This window comes from Ranitomeya variabilis, chromosome 3 (assembly GCF_051348905.1).
Source record: "Ranitomeya variabilis isolate aRanVar5 chromosome 3, aRanVar5.hap1, whole genome shotgun sequence".
Taxonomy (NCBI): Eukaryota; Metazoa; Chordata; class Amphibia; order Anura; family Dendrobatidae; genus Ranitomeya; species Ranitomeya variabilis.
In genome coordinates, this window is record NC_135234.1 from 211,096,091 (window position 1) to 211,115,682 (window position 19,592).

Genomic DNA, 19,592 nt, shown 5'->3' on the forward strand with positions numbered 1-19,592 from the left:
AATAATTTTTGAAAAGAACAATTAATAATTAATAAATGACAGAAAAACTTCATGAATGGTAGTGTGCCGGAATTTTCTTATATACAAATATGGTAGCAGTTGTATATCTGCTCTAGTCATAGTTACAGTCATATGAAAAAGTTTGGGCACCCCTATTAATCTTAAGCTTAATGTTTTATAAAAATGGTTTATTTTGCAACAGCTATTTCAGTTTCATATATCTAATAACTGTTGGACACAGTAATGTTTCTGCCTTGAAATGAGGTTTATTGTACTAACAGAAAATGTGCAATCTGCATTCAAACAAAATTTGACAGGTGAATAAGTATGGGCACCCTTATCATTTTCTTGTTTTAAATACTCCTACCTACTTTTTACTGACTTACTAAAGCACTATTTTTGGTTTTGTAACCTCATTGAGTTTTGAACTTTATAGCTAGGTGTATGCAATCATGAGAAAAGCTACTTAAAGTGGCCACTTGCAAGTTGTTCTCCTGTTTGAATCTCCTCTGAAGAGTGGCATCATGGGCTCCTCAAAACAACTATCAAATGATCTGAAAACAAAGATTATTCAACATAGTTGTTCAGGGGAAGGATACAAAAAGCTGTCTCAGAGATTTAACCTGTCAATTTTGACTGTGAGGAACATAGTAAGGAAATGGAAGAACACAGGTACAGTTCTTGTTAAGGCCAGAAGTGGCAGGCCAAGAAAAACATCACAAAGGCAGAGAAGAATGGTGAGATCAGTCAAGGACAATCCTCAGACCATCTCCAGAGAGCTGCAGCATCAACTTGCTGCAGATGGTGTCACTGTGCATCGGTCAACTATACAACGCACTGTGTTTTTTTGCCGCCATGCATAACGCCTTTTTGTATTACCAAACAACTCAATCTTGGTTTCATGAGTCCACAGGACCTTCTTCCAAAAAGAAATTGGCTTCTCCAAATGTGCTTTTGCATACCTCAGCCGACTCTGTTTGTGGCGTGCTTGCAGAAACGGCTTCTTTCGCATCACTCTCCCATACAGCTTCTCCTTGTGCAAAGTGCGTTGTATAGTTGACCGATGCACAGTGACACCATCTGCAGCAAGTTGATGCTGCAGCTCTCTGGAGGTGGCCTGAGGATTGTCCTTGACTGATCTCACCATTCTTCTTCTCTGCCTTTCTGATGTTTTTCTTGGCCTGCCACTTCTGGCCTTAACAAGAACTGTACCTGTGTTCTTCCATTTCCTTACTATGTTCCTCATAGTGGAAATTGACAGGTTAAATCTCTGAGACAGCTTTTTGTATCCTTCCCCTGAACAACTATGTTGAATAATCTTTGTTTTCAGATCATTTGACAGTTGTTTTGAGGAGCCCATGATGCCACTCTTCGGAGGAGATTCAAACAGGAGAACAACTTGGAAGTGGCCACTTTAAGTAGCTTTTCTCATGATTGCATACACATAGCTATGAAGTTCAAAGCTCAATGAGGTTACAAAACCAAAAAAAGTGCTTTAGTAAGTCAGTAAAAAGTAGGTAGGAGTATTTAAACCAAGAAAATGATAAGGGTGCCCATACTTATGCACCTGTCAAATTTTGTTTGAAAGCTGATTGCACATTTTCTGTTAGTACAATAAACCTCATTTCAAGGCAGAAACATTACTGTGTCCAACAGTTATTAGATATATGAAACTGAAATAGTTGTTGCAAAAAAAACATTTTTATAAAACATTAAGCTTAAGATTAATAGGGGTGCCCAAACTTTTTCATATGACTGTATGTCACATTTAATTATCCTTATTGTTTGATTTTCTCTTTATCAACAGCATCCATTTCGATATGTATATATTCTAATATATTACATATCCCTCACCTTCCCTGCATTTCATTCTACTTGTGGGAATTTTTCTTTTTTTATGTTATATACTATTGAAATAAAATTAATATTGATTGCAAACTCTTTGGTTGTATATCATATTTTTAGGTTGAGTAAATTGGGGGGTTGCAGCCGCTCTGGTGGTGGTGAGGTGTCACCGATTATCAGGGCTGCCACTATGAATTTTCAGGCTCCCTTAAGACTACACCCAGGCTCCACCCCAGCTCCTCCTCCACCCCTCAAACCTTCCACAGTCCCACCTCCCACTCTTGGAAAAACTCCACTTCTGCACCACCTCCTCACCAATCACACATTAGCAGTTCCCATCGAACACCAGATCACATACATAGCCAGCAGCTTTTGTTTTGTCCAAAAATGTTTTTAAACCGCCTCCACGACAAGGTAACTCTTTTGGCCGGTCCCTACTCTACTCTAACCTATTAAACATTGCTTAAAATATCCAATACTTTTCTTAGGTTTATTTTTATTTATTTTTCTTTAAGGGAATGAGTCCCATACATTTTTTAAAATGACCTACAAGGGGCAAATACTGCAACACCATGACCCGAGAACATATTGCCACCACATAGTGACTGAATAATACCACATACATGGGACAAATACCATTGCACTATGAACAGACCACATATCACCACCCCATAGTGACTGAATAATACCTCATACAAGGCACAAATACCATCACACTGTGACCAGATCACATATTACTACAAATACCGCACACCTTGACCACACCACATATTGCCACCCCATAGTGACCTAATAATAGCACATACAAGGAACAAATAACTGGAGGATAGATGATTAGTTCTATTTTGTCCTCATTAAGATTTAGGAAGCGTGATGAGAAAAAGGAGGATATGGCTGATAGACACTCTGGATTTCTGGGCAGCAAAGAGGTGACGTCTGGGCCAGAAAGGTAGATTTTGTTCCAACAAAATCTTCAAAAACTGAATGTAATTGTCACTAGATAAGTAATATGATTCACTTCACTTGCCATTGTTTTTCTTTTATATGGCTGATCATTGTATATCGGAAAGAGGGGAGAGAAAAAAAACATATCCATAAAGAAAGCAAGTGACCCTAATCAGATTTGAACACAAAGCCTTTTGTTCGGAAGTCAGGAATCCTACCACTATTTTGTATGGGCTGTGGAAGGCTACTTTTTTCTAGGCTACTGCTATGCAGTGTTTAGGTCTTGGAAAACAGCACTAAACACCCTGGTTTGTGCTAATTTAAAAGGACATGAATAGCATGGAAGATCTGCATGATTACACACTTAGAAGTGAATCCATTAGAAATATAGGGACTGCACAGTTCTAGTCAAAGGAAAACAGCATGCTGGGAACATGACGATAAGCAAAAAGACCAATCACTCTACATCCTAGTCAGAGTCATTTGATGAATGAGAGATATACACACTATGGTTGTTGCTAGCAAATTGCTATGCTGTAAAAAAATAAAAAGAAGCTATTGACCCCGACGTGATTCGAACACGCAGCCTTCTGATCTGGAGTCAGACGCGCTACCGTTGCGCCACGAGGTCTGCAGAAGGATGCTTCTTCTACTATGCTTTAGGAAGTGTATTTGCCATAGAAGGATGTATTAAACACACTGGTACATTCACATTTAGAAGTAGACCTGTGTCTTAACAGGAGACAAGATTTTCACTTTAAGATTAGAGAGCCAACCTGTCAGACACAAAGGGTCTACACAATATTCAAGAAATAATAAATAGCAAAATAACATGAGAAGAAGCAGTGGATAATAAACTCTCTCCTTCATCCAAACCTTGTATAAGGGCCATCTGATGGCTGACATAAATGTGTAAAGATTTGCAGCCAACAATGCCGTTATGATAAAATTAAAAATATTTACCATAAATACGATTTGAACACACAAGCATCTGGCTATGAGTCAACTACAATGTCCTCCAGCACGTTAAAATTTGTTCCAAAGATTGACTTGTCCTCTCAGTCTGACCATTGGTTTCAGGGTGGTAAGCAGATGAAAATGACAAGTAAATCCCGAGTTTACTACAAAAAGCGCTCCAGAATTTAGAGACAAATTGCACTCCCCTATCAGGCACAATGTTAAGAGGGATCCCACACAACCTTACAATATGAGAAAAAAACAACCTGGAGTTTGTCTCTGCATTAGGTAATCCTGACAAAAGAACAAAATGAGCTTGTTTGCTGAATCAGTAAACTACCACCCAGATAGCAGTGTTCCTATGAGACAGGAAAATCTGTGATGAAATCCATGGACAAGATGAGTCCATGGACTTTCTGGAATTGGCTGGCAATGGAGACGATTCCCTGGCCTGGCTGTTGGCTATGACAGATTTAGCGCATGCGCAGACTTTACAACACCTTTACTATCAATATGCATGGATGGCAACCAAAAAGTCTAGCAATGGCTTTCTGTGTAGCAGTAAACACAGGATGACCACTCAAGACGGAATTATGAAACTCTTTTAACAGATACAATCTTAGGTACACAGGCCAGGTTACTCCAGGTAATTTGGACCCTGGAGTAGCAGAAGGAGCCAACGAGTGGACTTTCCAGATCTCCTCATCCAATTCTGAGGTTATCATGGAAATCACAATACTCTGAGGAATAATGGAGGATGGAGGTTCTGGAGGAGAAACTGAATCAAGACTGCATGAAAATGCATCAGATTTCACATTCTTAGACCCCAGCCTGAATGTGATAGAGAAACTAAAAAGGAAAAACTAGAGGAAAACTAGGACTATCTGGCCTGTTTAGGTGTTAGCCTGTCACCTACTTTTTCATATATAAGCTTCGGCCAATGCCATCAGGGGCTTATCTACAGCATTCTGTAATGCTGTAGATAAGCCCCCGATGCAACCTGAAAGATAAGAAAAACAAGTTAGATTATACTAACCCGGGGGGCAGTACGGTGCGGTCCTGTCCGATGGGTGTTGCTGTCCGGGTCCGGCGCCTCCCATCTTCATGTGATGATGTCCTCTTCCATGCTTCCTGTCGTGGCTCCTGCGCAGGTGTAATTCTCTGCCCTGTTGAGGGCAGAGCAAAGTACTACAGTGGACAGGCGCCGGGAAAGGTCCAAGAAGCCCAGCGCCTGCACACTGCAGTACTGCGACACCCATCGGACCGCACTGGACCGCTGCCCCGGGTGAGTATAATCTAATTTGTTTTTCTTATCTTACAGGTTACATTGGGGGCTTATCTACAGCATTGCAGAATGCTGTAAATAAGCCCCTGATGGTGGTGGCCGCAGCTTATATACGAAAAAGTAGGTGACAGATTCCCTTTAAGTATAAAGAAACAAATTTATTGACAGCAAGTACAAAGAGTATTCAGGAGTGAGTAAAATTATATTTATCTTCAATTATACCGCCCTGGTGAACCGACACACATCTCACACTTTAATTAAAGAAATTAATTAAATAAATAAAAAGACAACAAAGAGTTATTAAAATTATTATCTTACAAATATGTTGTTTACCCTAAGGCAATCCCTTTTAATGTTTGGCCTTTAGTTGGAAGAGTCCATACTAGGAATGAGTGGACCTGTGGAAGTTCGAATTTATTAAGTTTGACTGAACTTGAGTCCAAAGTTTGGTTTGGGTACCAGAACTTGACCCCAGACCTCATGTAAGTCAATTGGGACCAGAACTTTGGTGCTGTAAAATATCTGTAAAATGGTCATAGTAAGGACTACAGGGCTGCAAAAGGAAACAGAATGAGGTAAGAGCAGGACAATTGCCTTGCAAACAAATGTGGATAGGAAAATAACTTAAAATAACATATAATAAAAAAATAATAATCTTGAACTAGGAGGTGGAGGGCCAAGTGGAAGACTTGAGTAGTGCCTTACGTGTGTATTTTATGGTTACATAAATGAAAAAAATGATGTGGGGTCCTCCCTATTTTTAATAACCAGCCAAGGGAAAGCAGGCATCTATTACCTGATCTTATTATGCTGGGAAAGGGCCAATATCCATGGACATTCCCAGCCTATTAATATTCCCCAATTGTCTGCTTTGCATTTGCTAGGTAGTAAACGAAGGGGACCCTAAAAAAAATGTGACGTCTCCTCTATGTTTAATAACCAGCTAAGGCAAAGCAGACAGCTGGGAACTGATATTAATAGGCTTGGAATGGCTACGGATAATGACTCATTCCCAGTAGTCAAAAGAAATAAACACACAAAGCAAAGACCTTTATTTGAAAAAATCACTTTCTCTTTGATCCATTTATTAAGAAAAAATTATCCCCACCGGTCTGCTGTAATCCATATGTAGGTCCCACGATGAAGCCTGTATTTCTTGTCCAGTGCATGGAACCCCCTTCAGAGAAGGAAGCTCCATAGACTGAAGTAGCAGCTGCTGCTGGTTCTAACACTGTACTCTGCGAGAATCGGCCGCTGTGAACTGGAGTGACATCAGTAAGGTTACCTCAGTTCACAGACACTTGTTCTAACTATGACATCACGAGAGCCGAAATGAAGAGCGGTGACGTCACAGGGGACGCAGTGTTATTTTTTTTAGAGTACCCCCATTTTTAATAACCAGCAAAGGCAACGCAGACAGCTGGAGGATGATATTAATAGGCTGGGAAGGTCTATCGATATTGACATCGCATAATAACACCAGGTCAAGCTATCTGCTTTCCCTTGGCTGGTTATTAAAAATAGGGTGGAAAACACAACTAGGTGTATGGTGCAAACCCTGAACTGTACTGTTCGGCTTCGCTTATATTTAGTCCATACATGAATTATCACACTCCACAGAAAAAACATAGGGCCCAGTTAATCAAGGTGTAAATCACTTTGAAATGCCCCAAAATGTTGCATCTTTTGCCATAATTACGCCAGTCATACCTAGAAAGCTGGGTAAACTTTTAGGGGCAGTGTTGGGAGTCCTTATCATACACACCATGGGTACGTTCAGCATTGTGCTCTGATTTTCACTTATCTCTAATTTGTACAGGCCCAGTGATGAGTGATTGCTGGTTATTCAAAATAATGGAGACCGCACAACAATTTTTGAATTATTTATTTATTTACAGTAATAGGATATAGTTGTTGCTGTCGGTCACACAGCTATAAGAACACAGTGTTAAATAAGACACAGTGTGATTTTCTTTCAATTATGTGCACTGCCCATGCACCACTGCACTCTGTGTCTTATTTAACACTGTTTTCTTACAGCTGTGTGATCAACGCCAACAACTATATCCTATTACTGGTATAGTTTGCTCTGTTTCCTTTACATCCACGCACTGGCTCTGGTTCCCCCTACTTCTTTGCATGTGTCGTCCTGTCTCCATTATCCTCGTCAGTTTTTGGCGTCTACACATGGTGATTGATACTGGCTCCCCTGCTGTGCTGATGCCTCTCACCTCGTGATACTGATGCTGGCCTGCATCATGGTTGTTTTGATGACGCATGTGGAGCGCCCCCACGTTAAGGGCAATGGGATACTCAGTACCGGGTGTAACGGGGTCTACTGTGCTGTAGTACCTCTTTAGGTACCACCCCGTGTTTCAGGAGGTCCACTCTGCCTTGGCTGGATTCTGAATGAAGGACGCTGGCTGGAATTCCTTGGTTACTTGGGTGCATATAAAATCTCACTGCTTCTCCACGTATTTCCAGTCTAACAACACTTTATTCACAGCACACAGAATATATAACACGGATACAGAGGGCAGGCCAATAGAAAAACAGTAGGCCAGACATACATTACAATAGCCGCAGGTGGCCGGAGCCTGCCGATATTTACTGTGGGAATTACAAAGGTGGGGGAGGTCAGAAGGAGAATATCTTGTCCAGAGGCGCAGCCTGTGGACTGATGCATTTCACATGGAACCTATTATACATACATATACTGCATAACATATTCTTGGTGCTGGGGGGTTCTGTAACACGGATCCCCTTTTCAGCGATGCGATCGGCATACACAGTCTGATCCTTAACGGATCGGTTTGGGGATGACCGAAGTTTATGGGGTTGGTACAAGTTCCGTTTGTCGACTTAGTCCATCGGCGTTACCGTTTTGTTTGCCGGGTCTGTAGTGGATGGTGAAGTCCAGAGGTTGTAGGGCTAAACTCCACCGCAGTAATCTGGCATTGTCTCCGGAGACCCGATTAAGCCAGACTAGGGGATTATGGTCCGTTAGGAGGGAAAACTGTCGTCCATACAAACATGGTTGTAACTTTTTGAGTGCCCATACTATTGCCAGGCACTCCTTCTCGATGGCCGCATAGCTCACTTCACGGGGCAGTAGTTTCCGACTCAGGTAAGCTACCTGGTGTTCTTGGCCGTCTGGCCTGACTTGGCTTAGTACTGCCCCCAATCCAAACATAGAAGCGTTGTTGTGAACAAGGAAACATTTAGTTGGATTGGGTGCGGCCAATACAGGGGTATTGGTGAGGGCGTCCTTTAGCTGGCGGAAGGCTTCCTCACACTCTGGGGTCCAGGTTACCTGGCGGGGTTGGTTCTTACGGGTTAGATCAGTGAGGGGCTTGGCTGCACTGCTGTAATTGGGAACGAATTTCCTGTAATACCCTGCTGTCCCTAGAAACACCATGACCTGGGTTTTAGTGCGTGGGGTTGGCCATTTGGCTATGGCCTCAATCTTGGCTGGTTCTGGTCTCTGTTTCCCACTTCCCACCCAATACCCTAAATAATGAACCTCTGCTTTGCCCACGTGACACTTGTTTGGGTTCAGGGTGATTCCGGCCTTGAGGATCCTGTCTAATACTGTCTCTAGGTGATTTAGATGCTCTTCCCATGTCGCGCTGTAGATGGCAATGTCATCCAGGTAGGCACAAACATAGTCCTGGAGACCATCCAGAAGCCGGTCAGCCAGCCTCTGGAAGGTCTCCGGGGCAATCTTCATCCCGAATGGCATAACTCGAAACTGGAATAAGCCGAACGGGGTGACAAATGCAGACTTGGGAATAGCGTCAGGACTAAGGGGAATCTGCCAGTAGCCTTTGCATATATCAATGGTGGTCAAATACTTTGCCCCTGCCAGCCGGTCTAACAACTCATCCACACGCGGCATGGGATACGCATCCGTCACTGTTTTCTCATTGAGCATACGATAGTCTACACAAAACCGTGTAGTCCCATCCTTCTTGGGCACTAACACTACGGGGGATGCCCAGGGACTATCTGACTCTTCAATGACCCCTAAACGCAACATCTCTTGTATCTCTTGTCGCTCTTGTCGCATCCCTTCTCGTACAGACTCAGGGACACGGAAGGGGGGTTGTCGCAGGGGGGTCTGATCCTGGGTCTCAACCTTGTGTTGTGCCAGGCGAGTGTACCCTGGTCTCCCTGAAAACATCCTCTGTCGCTGCCTCAACAATGCTTCCGCCTGCTGTCTATCCCGGGGACCTAGGTATTCACCCAAGTGTACCTGGTCCCATGTTTTAGACTGAGTCCTTTCCCCTCTAACATCAGGCAAGGGAAGTCCGGCTAAATCCTCTGCTTCAGGTGCACAGATGGCCACTACCTCTTCAGGGCGCTCCCGGTAGGGCTTCAGCATATTCACGTGGAACATGCGGTTAACCCTGGGGTCGTCACAATCGGCGACATTATAGGTGGTGTCGGCTATTTTCCCCACTACCTGGTAGGGCCCCTGCCATGCAGCTTGGAACTTGTTCTGCCTAGTGGGCTCTAACACCAGGACCTTCTGTCCTATTTCCAAGGTGCGCTCTCTGGCCTTCCGATCGTACCATACGCGCTGGCACCGCTGAGCCTCCTGCATGTTCCCACGTACAGCCTGGGTCAGCTCCTGTAGGCGGTCCCGGAATTCCAGCACATAGGGTACAATAGGTACCCCTTCTATGGTGCCCTCCCCTTCCCATTGTTCTAGCACTAAGTCTAGGGGTCCCCTTACCCGTCTCCCGTATACCAGTTCGAATGGGGAGAACCCCGTAGATTCTTGGGGCACCTCCCGATAGGCAAACAGGAGGTGAGGCAAGAATTTCTCCCAGTCCCTGTAGGTCCTGGTAAAAGTCCCAATGAGTTGTTTTAACGTCCAGTTAAAGCGTTCACACAACCCATTGGTTTGCGGATGGTACGAGGCGCTTCTATTGGACTTTACGCCACACAGCTTCCACAGTTGGTTGGTCACCTCTGCTGTAAACTGGGTACCCTGGTCCGAGATAATCTCCCAGGGAAATCCAACCCGTGAGAAAACCTGGAGCAGGGCAGCCGCCACCGTCTCTGCCAGTATGTTAGGTAACGCAACCGCCTCTGGATACCGTGTGGCATAATCTACCACTGTCAATATATAACTTTTCCCTGACGGACTGGGTTTGGCTAACGGCCCTATCAGATTGACCGCTACTCTGCTAAATGGTTCCTCCACAATGGGGATGGGGCGTAATTTTGCCTTGCATCGATCTCCCCTCTTGCCAATGTGCTGGCAACTGTCACAGGTCTGGCAGTACTGACGAACATCATAGGTTACCCCCGGCCAAAAGAAGTTTTGTGTCAGACGATGCCTGGTGCGACTGACGCCGAAGTGCCCGGCCAAGGGTATGTTATGAGAGATTCGCAGTAACTCCTGTCTGTACTTCTTGGGAACTACCAGCTGTCGTTTTATAGTGGGGCTCGTCCCTGTGTGGTGCTGCTCTGTGATCCGGTAGAGGAGTCCCTGCTTCCATATAAACTGTTCCCCTTCCAGTACCCCTCTCCCCTCTTGTGCCTTCCCACGATATCCCTCCAATGAAGGATCCTCAAGTAACTCCCTCTTAAATTCATCTGGTGTGGCCCAAGAAATGTGCCTGGCTATGGGAATACGTGTAGGCCTGGGATGTCTTACCTGGGCCTCCTCTGAGTGTGATTTCACCTCCGCAGCTCGAGCTTGTCTCCGGGTGGTCACAGGATATGAGGGGCAACTGAGAAGGCAGACAACATGGGCCCCAAGTCATTTCCCAGCAAGACATCTGCGGGCAAATCCTCCATCAAGCCGACCTCAACAAGGCCATCCCCGACTCCCCAGTTCAGGTGAATCCGGGCAGTGGGCAGTCGATATATGGCTCCCCCTGCTACACGGACTGCCACTGTCTGGTCCGTCTTCTCTTGGTCCCGGACGAGATGAGGCTTCACAAGGGTCAAAGTTGCCCCGGAATCTCTTTGTTCCTGCATACGTTTCCCATTAACCCACACGACCTGTCGATGCTGTTGTCGATTATCTGCCTGGGCTGCCTGCATGGGGTCCACTTCATGCAGCACTTCCTCCATTTCTTCCACCCCTTGGTTAGTCGTAGTCCCCAATGTCGGGTCAACTTCGCCTTGGTAGCAGTGTACAGCGGCCCGGCTGAAGGTAGCTGTTCCCGCCTTTGGCCACTGGGTATGCTGAGTCCGGTTGGGACATTGTCTTTGCAGGTGGCCCAGCTGACGGCAGGTGTGGCATCGCGCCCCAGGGGAACTGTGGAAGGCCGGGTTTCTAGCTGGTCCCCCTACAATCTTCGGTGGTTTGGGGCCCTCCAGGTCCATGGGCGGACCCCTAGTGACCATCTTTGATCCGGACAACTGAGGCCTCCTGGCATCATGATGTTCATCGGCCAGACGAGTGGATTCCTTAAGAGTCATTGGCCGCCTGTCCCGAAGCCATTCCTGTGTCTCGGGGGTTAGTCCATTAAAGAATCGTTCTAACAAGATGAGCTGGAGGACGTCCTCCTTAGTGGTTGCTTGGCTCCCTTGTACCCACTGTAGCAGTGACCGCCGTAATTTACAGGCCCATTCAGCGTGGGTATCGATTACTCGTTTTATTAGTCCGCGGAACTTTTGGCGGTATGCCTCTGGTGTCAGCGCATATCGGGCCAAGATCACTTCTTTGATCCGCTCATAGCCCATACAGTCCTCATCAGGTACCGTGCGATAGGCGTCCGCTGCCCGGCCTGTCAGCTTGCTGGCCAGAATCTGAACCCGTTCCTCCAGCTTCACTTGATGAAGGGCACACTGCCGCTCAAAGTCCTGCAGAAAGCCATCAATGTCTTCCTCTGCCTTCCCCAACTGTCGGAAGGCATTATACTGGATCTTTTTGTGGCTTACTGTTGAAGGTACCTGGGTGGAGGCCAGAGCTCCCCCTGCTCGCTGACTCTCCTCTCTCCGCTCTGCCATCTCCATCTTGGCCAGCTCCACTTTGGTCCGCTCTGCCATCTCCATCTTGGCTAGCTCTATCCTGGTCTGCTCTGCCATCTTTTCCTTCAGATCAGTACGCACATCAGCCATCACCTCTCGTATGATCTCTACTGCAGGGTTTGGGCCATAGAACGCCAGTCTGTTCTTTACCTCCCTCTTGAATTCAGTCTCCTCCACATTGGGGGGCGCTGCACTGTCGTGTTCCATGATGGCTGCTATCAAATCCGCTTTTGTTTTGTTGCTGGCGATTAACCCTCGCGCTTCCACCAGATCTTTTAATGTAGTCCTTTTTAACTTCTGGTAGTTGTTTTCCATTCATTCCTTTTCTCCTGTAGAAGGGGTCTCACATCTCGCTGTCTGCCACCAGTGTAACGGGGTCTACTGTGCTGTAGTACCTCTTTAGGTAGCACCCCGTGTTTCAGGAGGTCCACTCTGCCTTGGCTGGATTCTGAATGAAGGACGCTGGCTGGAATTCCTTGGTTACATGGGTCCATATATAAACTCTCACTGCTTCTCCACGTATTTCCAGTCTAACAACACTTTATTCACAGCACACAGAATATATAACACAGATACAGAGGGCAGGCCAATAGAAAAACAGCAGGCCAGACATACATTACAATAGCCGCAGGTGGCCGGAGCCTGCCTATATTTACTGTGGGAATTACAAAGGTGCAGGAGGTCAGAAGGAGAATATCTTGTCCAGAGGCACAGCCTGTGGACTGATGCATTTCACATGGAACCTATTATACATACATATACTGCATAACATATTCTTGGTGCTGGGGGGTTCTGTAACACCGAGTCTACCTCTCTCTCCGTTCTGGGGATGTCACGGTGGCACGACCCGGTCCGTGGCCCTTCTGAGGAGCATCCAATTAAAGGTGAAGTTTGTCTGGTGTTCGTGACGCCACCTGTGGTATTCGGTCAGGGTGACCAACACTGCTTAGGGGTCCGCTGGGGTGATGGAATGGCAGCTAGATGGTATACCTTCCCACAGGTGAAGTATGTCCCCAGGGCTTCCCAGATGTATAGGTGGTGATGGTGGATGATGTAAGGCGCAATGAATAACGAGGACACAAAGGTTGCAGTCTCTTTACCTTTTACTGAAGACTTCAGCGTCCACAGTCCAGAGTACCGTTCACAGGGCTGGCAGAGTCTGGCCGGTCCGAAGGCACATCCAGAGTTCCCTTATCCAGGTGGAAATCAGTAGCCTTCCTACTAGCACCTATGTGTTGCAGTACCTCCCTGCTGAGCACCACGGGATAGTCCTCACAACTTTCGTGGATGTTTCTGATCTTCTCTCTCTGTCCCCCAGATGGTATGGATAGGACAACCCGGGGTTATTTATAGGGACCCTAGAGACGCCCCTCTCCCACAATTTGCCTCCGTGTCTTCTTAGGTATTAAAGTCGGGCAGCCAACTTGGAATTGACTGTCCTGCCGGTCTCTGAAGTAATACGTAGAGTCAATTACTCCCTCGGTGTTCCGGCCACGCGCCTCAGAAGGAGGCTGCCGATCTAGGGGCAGAACTCCTCCTGGTATTATCTCCTTGTGCTGTGATTTCGTTTCTCACTCTCCACAATACAATTCCTTTCCTTTCTTAGGATGCTGCCGCAATGGGTGCAGGCGCAGCTCCGTAACGTTCTATCTCGTGCTTGGCCTCTGTCAGGATCCCACCCCTGACAGGGACCCTCTGTCTGCAGCTCAGATGTTCCTCCTTCTCCCCCTGTCTGCCTGACAGGTCCTTTCTGGGTCAAACCCAGGTAGCTTCTGACTGACTTCCTATCCAATCCACCAGTTTTACCCGTGTGTGAGGAGTGCCCTAATAGATAGAAGCAAGGCTCCCCCTGGTGGTCTGGACTGTGAAGTGTGTTGTGATGCCGTGATAGCTGGAAAGATGAACTCCTTTAGTACCATCAGACGTAATATCACTCCCCCTGGTGGAAGAGCGACATTACTGCAACCACCAGGACTCTGGGGCACTGAACATGCATGACTTCCGGTCCGGGGGGAGTGTGAATGGGGAGGGGGGACCACTTCCGGTGCACGGTGCCACTTCCGGATCACAGTGCATAATTTTTATCTATGAATTCATAGCACGTCTTAGGACGTGTATGCCCCCTGACAAAGTTAGGATCGAAACGCGCGTTGGAGCAGGTGCGCAGTTCCTTGGGGTTGATGCTGTTCCTGTGCATGGGTAGAGCCCTTCATTACATGTTTGTTTGCACATGGCCATGGTGGCTGTCTGTATATAACTATACATGCGTTTACTGGTTACTCTCTAGCACTTGCCTGCTATGTAGGGACTCAATTATTGCATTAACAATTATCATGACATTTCTGTTTTTGACTGTGATATGCACATTTTAATCAAGTTAGTCATGTTACACACTTTGCTATATGCAGCTATACCCATGTATGTGCGCCTCAGTTTTTTATACCACTTTTTGTGACATTTGTGCCACCCCCTTCCCTTTACACCTGTTGAGTATTTGTTTACTAAATAAACTTTATTTTGTTCATATATTTGGACCAGAGTATCCTCTTTTTCCTCCAGTCTTTCTATTTGAATATTTGGTTAATAATAATAAACTTTTAGAAAAGTAGCCGGAGCTGGGTTGGGACAGGGTGTGACCAAGCCCATTGACTAATTCAATATTTGGTGGGACCCCTTTGTACAGGAATAACTGCATCTAAATATTTTACACATGGGTTTGGAGAAATTTTAGCCGTTCTTCCTGACAAAACAGCTTCAGCTTTGTTATATTGGCGGGTTTTCTCAGAAACAGGCCCAAACCATGATACTACTGTCACCAAGTTACACAGGTGGTATGAGGTTTTCATGCTGAATGCCGTTTTTTCATTCTCCAAATATATTATTGTTTCTGGTTACTGACTTTGGATTGTTTTGACTTCCATCTGCCTTACATTTCGGTCTCTGATGCTATCCTCCTGATATTCATCTCGGCTTCCTCCTTGCCTTCAGATTGTGTCCTGACTCAGTTCTCTCTGGTTCTGACCATGCATGAGACTGTCCTCTGCCAGCTCGCTCAACAGGCCAGCATCCTCTTATACATTAATAAGGACAATTAAAAAGGGTTTACAGACTTTCAAGCACCAATGTATTTTTTTTCTTACTTGTTATGCTATTCCATTCATAGTTCCAGTCATATTTTGCAAAGTATTGGTGCTATATTTTTGGGCTTGCTGTTTTGGATGACATCTTTCTCCTAAACTCTTCAATTCAAATACTGTCATTTTGTTGGTCTTTGCCTCTTTTACAATAATATTCCCAGTACATCAAGGCAGCCTTATTATTACTTTTTTGTGTTTTATAGTCAACATATCACAATTATTTTTTATTACCAATTCCTAATCTGGGCAGGATGTCAACCTCTTCTAATTAAAATTGACAACTCTTTGATATTACTCAACTTGATGGATAACAATGTGTGAAACCTTGTATTTATTTATTTCCCTGGATAACACAGACTTTTCAAAGCAAATTAGGAGAATTTCATGGAGACAGGAATCAATAAAACCTTTCTATCAAAAGATGCAAATCTCTCTGGATTTATTTAAAACACATAATTGAGGTGCCAACAATTCAGAGACATGAAAAGTACACAATTCCTAAAATAAAATGGAATGATTACATAAGTAGCAATAGCAATTTCTCATAACGTTTTTGTGGAACTTGTGATAATTATGCACTATTTTTATTGTTTGTACCTAATTTGTACCTAAATCTATAGTATACAGTTGTTATGTGAGTTTCCGAGACTGAAAATCATTAAACAGCATTGTAAATCTTTTACAGGTACAACACGCAAAACCAATGAAAATGTCAGATTATTGATTTGTATTTCTAGCAGTTTCGCTCCAGCGAGCCAAGTAGAATTCAATCTTCAATACATCTGCCCAATTTAGGAGGCACCAATATCAGATAATGGCAATGAACTCCCATCCCACAGTTCAGCAATGCCAACATTATTACAGGTGAAATATTGATGTTTTGCACACATTTCAAGCTCTCTGTGTAATTGAGGTTAATATTTTTTCATGGCATGAAGAAACCATAGCTTTTTAATAATTCCACATGTAGCAGTTGGGGTATTGTTGTATTATTTTATTTAGGTATAATGGGAATTTACTAAACTGATGTTTTATGTAATAGCCAAGAAGAAATGATGTAATTTATTAGGAGGCACTAACTTCTTAATAAATTTGGTGAATGTTGGGCTGTTCCCTTTTTATAATGTAATTATAGTAACTCAGTTGCAGTATGGTTGGCCATTTTCATACCAGTGAACCCTGATAACTTTTTAGAAGTGTCGAGAACTGTACAAAACCAAGATAGCTTTTTTTCACAAGTATGGTTGTGCCAACATGTGCAACTTTTTTAAAAAAAAATCACAAGTGATGTACAATGCTTGATAAATTCCTTGCAATGAGCCTCATTTACTCTAGGTAATTTGTCAGCAAGTTTTTGTTATTTAATTCGAGAGCACCATGATTAGGTGCAGAGACCCTGATTCCAGTGATGTGCCACTTACTGGGCTGCTTTCTGTAGTTTTGATAGAATCCCAGTTTTCTCTGCTGTAAATATAGAATGCTGAGCTGTATATAACCCCTCCTACACCTCTGACTGGCAGCTTTCTTTGTACAGTGTACATATATTGTTAGCAGGCTGACAATCATTGGTAGGTAGAGGTTTACACAGACTAGCCTGACTATCTAGCACGTGACAACTTGTCCTGCAGTGATTATCTCCTACTGATAATAGACTGATCGTACAGAAACTACATCAAGCAGCTGAGCAAGTGTCACAACCATGAAACCAGGCTTTCTGCCTCTACATTATGCTGTTCTCAGATTAAATAGCAAAAACTTATTGTTAGATTTTCTTTAAAACTGGCCTATAAAAATTAGATGAAATGGAAGCTGCTTTTTGATTGGTTGCAATGGCAACAAGACTAGTTTCTCTGTTAGTGCTTTCTCCCATATATCAAGTTAGCTGTCTTTGTTTCACTCTGGCATGGTGCAGAAACACTATGGGGAAACTGATGACAGAAATTATCAAATTATTTTCTGAATGAGCAGTTTTGATATCCATTGTCATTCTAGAGAGTACAAATGTAAGATGCCCAAGAGAAGTAGGTAGAGAAAGACGCACACTCTTGCTATAATGGAGGTGCAGACTGGACGTGGATTTAATCCACAAACGACATCATAAAAATAAACAGTCACACTCAAAAAATCATATCTTTAGTAAAGAAAAAGATTTATTTAAATCACTAAAAAGCGCATTAAATTCACCGCAGTCAGGTCAAATGAGGAAGGCAAAGGTAATGTTTCGACCCTATCTTGGGTCTTTTTCAAACCTTTCTGGAAAATTAATATACAACAGTGGTGAGTATACACGGAGTGAACATGCAATTCTACAAAAACAAGATACATATAGAAATAAAATAAAAAATAAAAATAAATCAAATCCCATGTGTGCTGTACAGTTATATAAACGTATCAAAACAATATGTCAAAACAATAAAGCATATAACGAGTCCCATTTGACCTGACTGCAGTGAATTTATTGCACTTTTTTGTGAAATAAATCTTTTTCTTTACTAAAGATATGATTTTTTGAGTGCGACTGTTTATGATGGCTAAGAGAAGTAGTCTTACAACTAACTTCTGAGTGAGCCTTAAAAATGGACAGGGATTATTTGTCCTCTGCTCTTCTCCCAAATGCATTATGCAACAGAATCAATAGAGTACACTGAGGTCAGATCTGGCAATGAGGGTGCACAGAATTAAAGAGGTACTCTGGGAAGATAAAAAAAAATGTTCTACTGTCCCTGCATTCATAAACTATAAAGATGCCCAGTGTGCTTCATTTATCTTTATAACCCTTGCAAGGCCCACTTCACACGTATGTTTTTCATGTCCGTACGCCGTCCGTTTTTAAGGGCCACAAATACGGACACACGCACACCCATTGTATTCAATGGTGGTGCGTACATGTCAGGTTTTCACACAGACCATTTGTCCATGTGAAAAACCCACAGATATGTCCGTTTTTCCTTGTACCACTGACAAAATTTGCGCCACACATGTGCACACAGATGACACACGGATGACATCTGAGTGTCATCAGCGTGACACGTACAGGTGCCTGGGAAAAAGCAGTACAGTTCGTGCTGTTCCCATGCGGCAGGTCCTGAAGACAGCTTGGATCACTGTCTCCTCTTCTCCCTGAGATCAGCGCGACCAGGTGACTATGATGGGAGTGTGTTGTGTACATTGTGTGTAAAATAAAGCATTAATTAAAAAAAATTATCATGGGCTCCCGCTTAATTTGGAGATCCAGCAGAGGGGAAGCCCATGGCTGGGGGTTGATGTTACTAATCTGGGAAAGGGTAAAATATCACAAAAGGTTCCCAAGGCTATTAATAGCACACAGTTGTTTGCTTAGCCTTTACTGGTTAGTTTATGGGGGGAAGCTGTGGGTTGATATTAGTAGCCTGGGAATGGGCCAGGGATATTGTCACCCCTCTCAGACTACAAACATCAGTCGTCAGCGGCCCCAAAAGTGATGCATCCATAAGATGCTCCAGATCTGAGCCTTAGCCTCGCTCTTACCACTTGCCCTGGTGCGGTGGCATGTGGTGTAATAGGGTCGGTGTTGATGTCAGCTTTGCATTGTCAGCTGATATCAAGCCGAGGGGTAAGCAATTGAGAAATGTCAATGTAGGGAGGTGGCGGAGACCCTCGCTTGCCCCTCCCCCACATGGGACTTATGCGACCCATTTTGTATGATACACCTGTGTTTTGACTTGTAAGTTTTATGTGTTGAATTGTCATTTATGTGTACCGTAAAATGTAATACCCATGTTATGTAGTTTCATTGAACTGACTAATGGTGTACCTGTTTATTAATGTCTTTATGCTGCATCATTGTAATGTATGTGCTGTGTTTGCCTTGTTCAAATGTTCTACCATTGTACTGTATGATATCTGTAGTGTAGGTTTAGTCTAGGGTTAATTTAGGGGCTGATCCAGCAGCTCCAAGCAGACAGGAAGTTCCTGTCTGCAGGTCAGAGCCCATGCAATATGGCCTGAGTCAAGATGTCTGTCCCCATCCCGGATAGCAAGGACCCCCGGCTGGGGGAAATCTAAGCTGGCCAGACCCCTGGAGAGGAGAGTCACGGGCAGTGAATTGGGCATCGGGACTATATAGGTGCCACGCTGAGGGGACTTCAAGGGTCCAGATTCTGGTGTATGGACTATCTCCTCTTTCAGTCTCCGTGGCTGCTGTGGGTACGGCTGTGGACATTATTAGAGAGAGAGCAGGAAGTTGAGGTTGCACTTTATTTAATCTCTTAGATTAAACTGTTTCCATGGTGGACTGCAACTGTGCCTGGGATTGTGTCTGTTGTGTCTCACGTTTATTTCTGTACAAGGTGCCCGGGGTATACACTGATTGTGGCTTAGTTGAATCAGCTGGGACTACCACCCTGGGTCGCCTTGTTACATTTGGCGTAGTCGGCAGAATTGGACCCAGC

The 19,592-nt window shown here is 44.3% G+C and overlaps 1 protein-coding gene and 1 non-coding gene across 2 annotated transcripts in view; both read right to left on the reverse strand.

Moving 5' to 3' along the window:
- KLHDC8A (kelch domain containing 8A) overlaps nucleotides 1-19,592 on the reverse strand; it is a 501,637-nt gene that overhangs the window by 405,510 nt on the left and 76,535 nt on the right. The window lies entirely within an intron of this gene.
- On the reverse strand, nucleotides 3,350-3,421 carry TRNAW-CCA (transfer RNA tryptophan (anticodon CCA)). Its single transcript has one exon. It is a non-coding gene; the product is annotated as a tRNA-Trp (tRNA).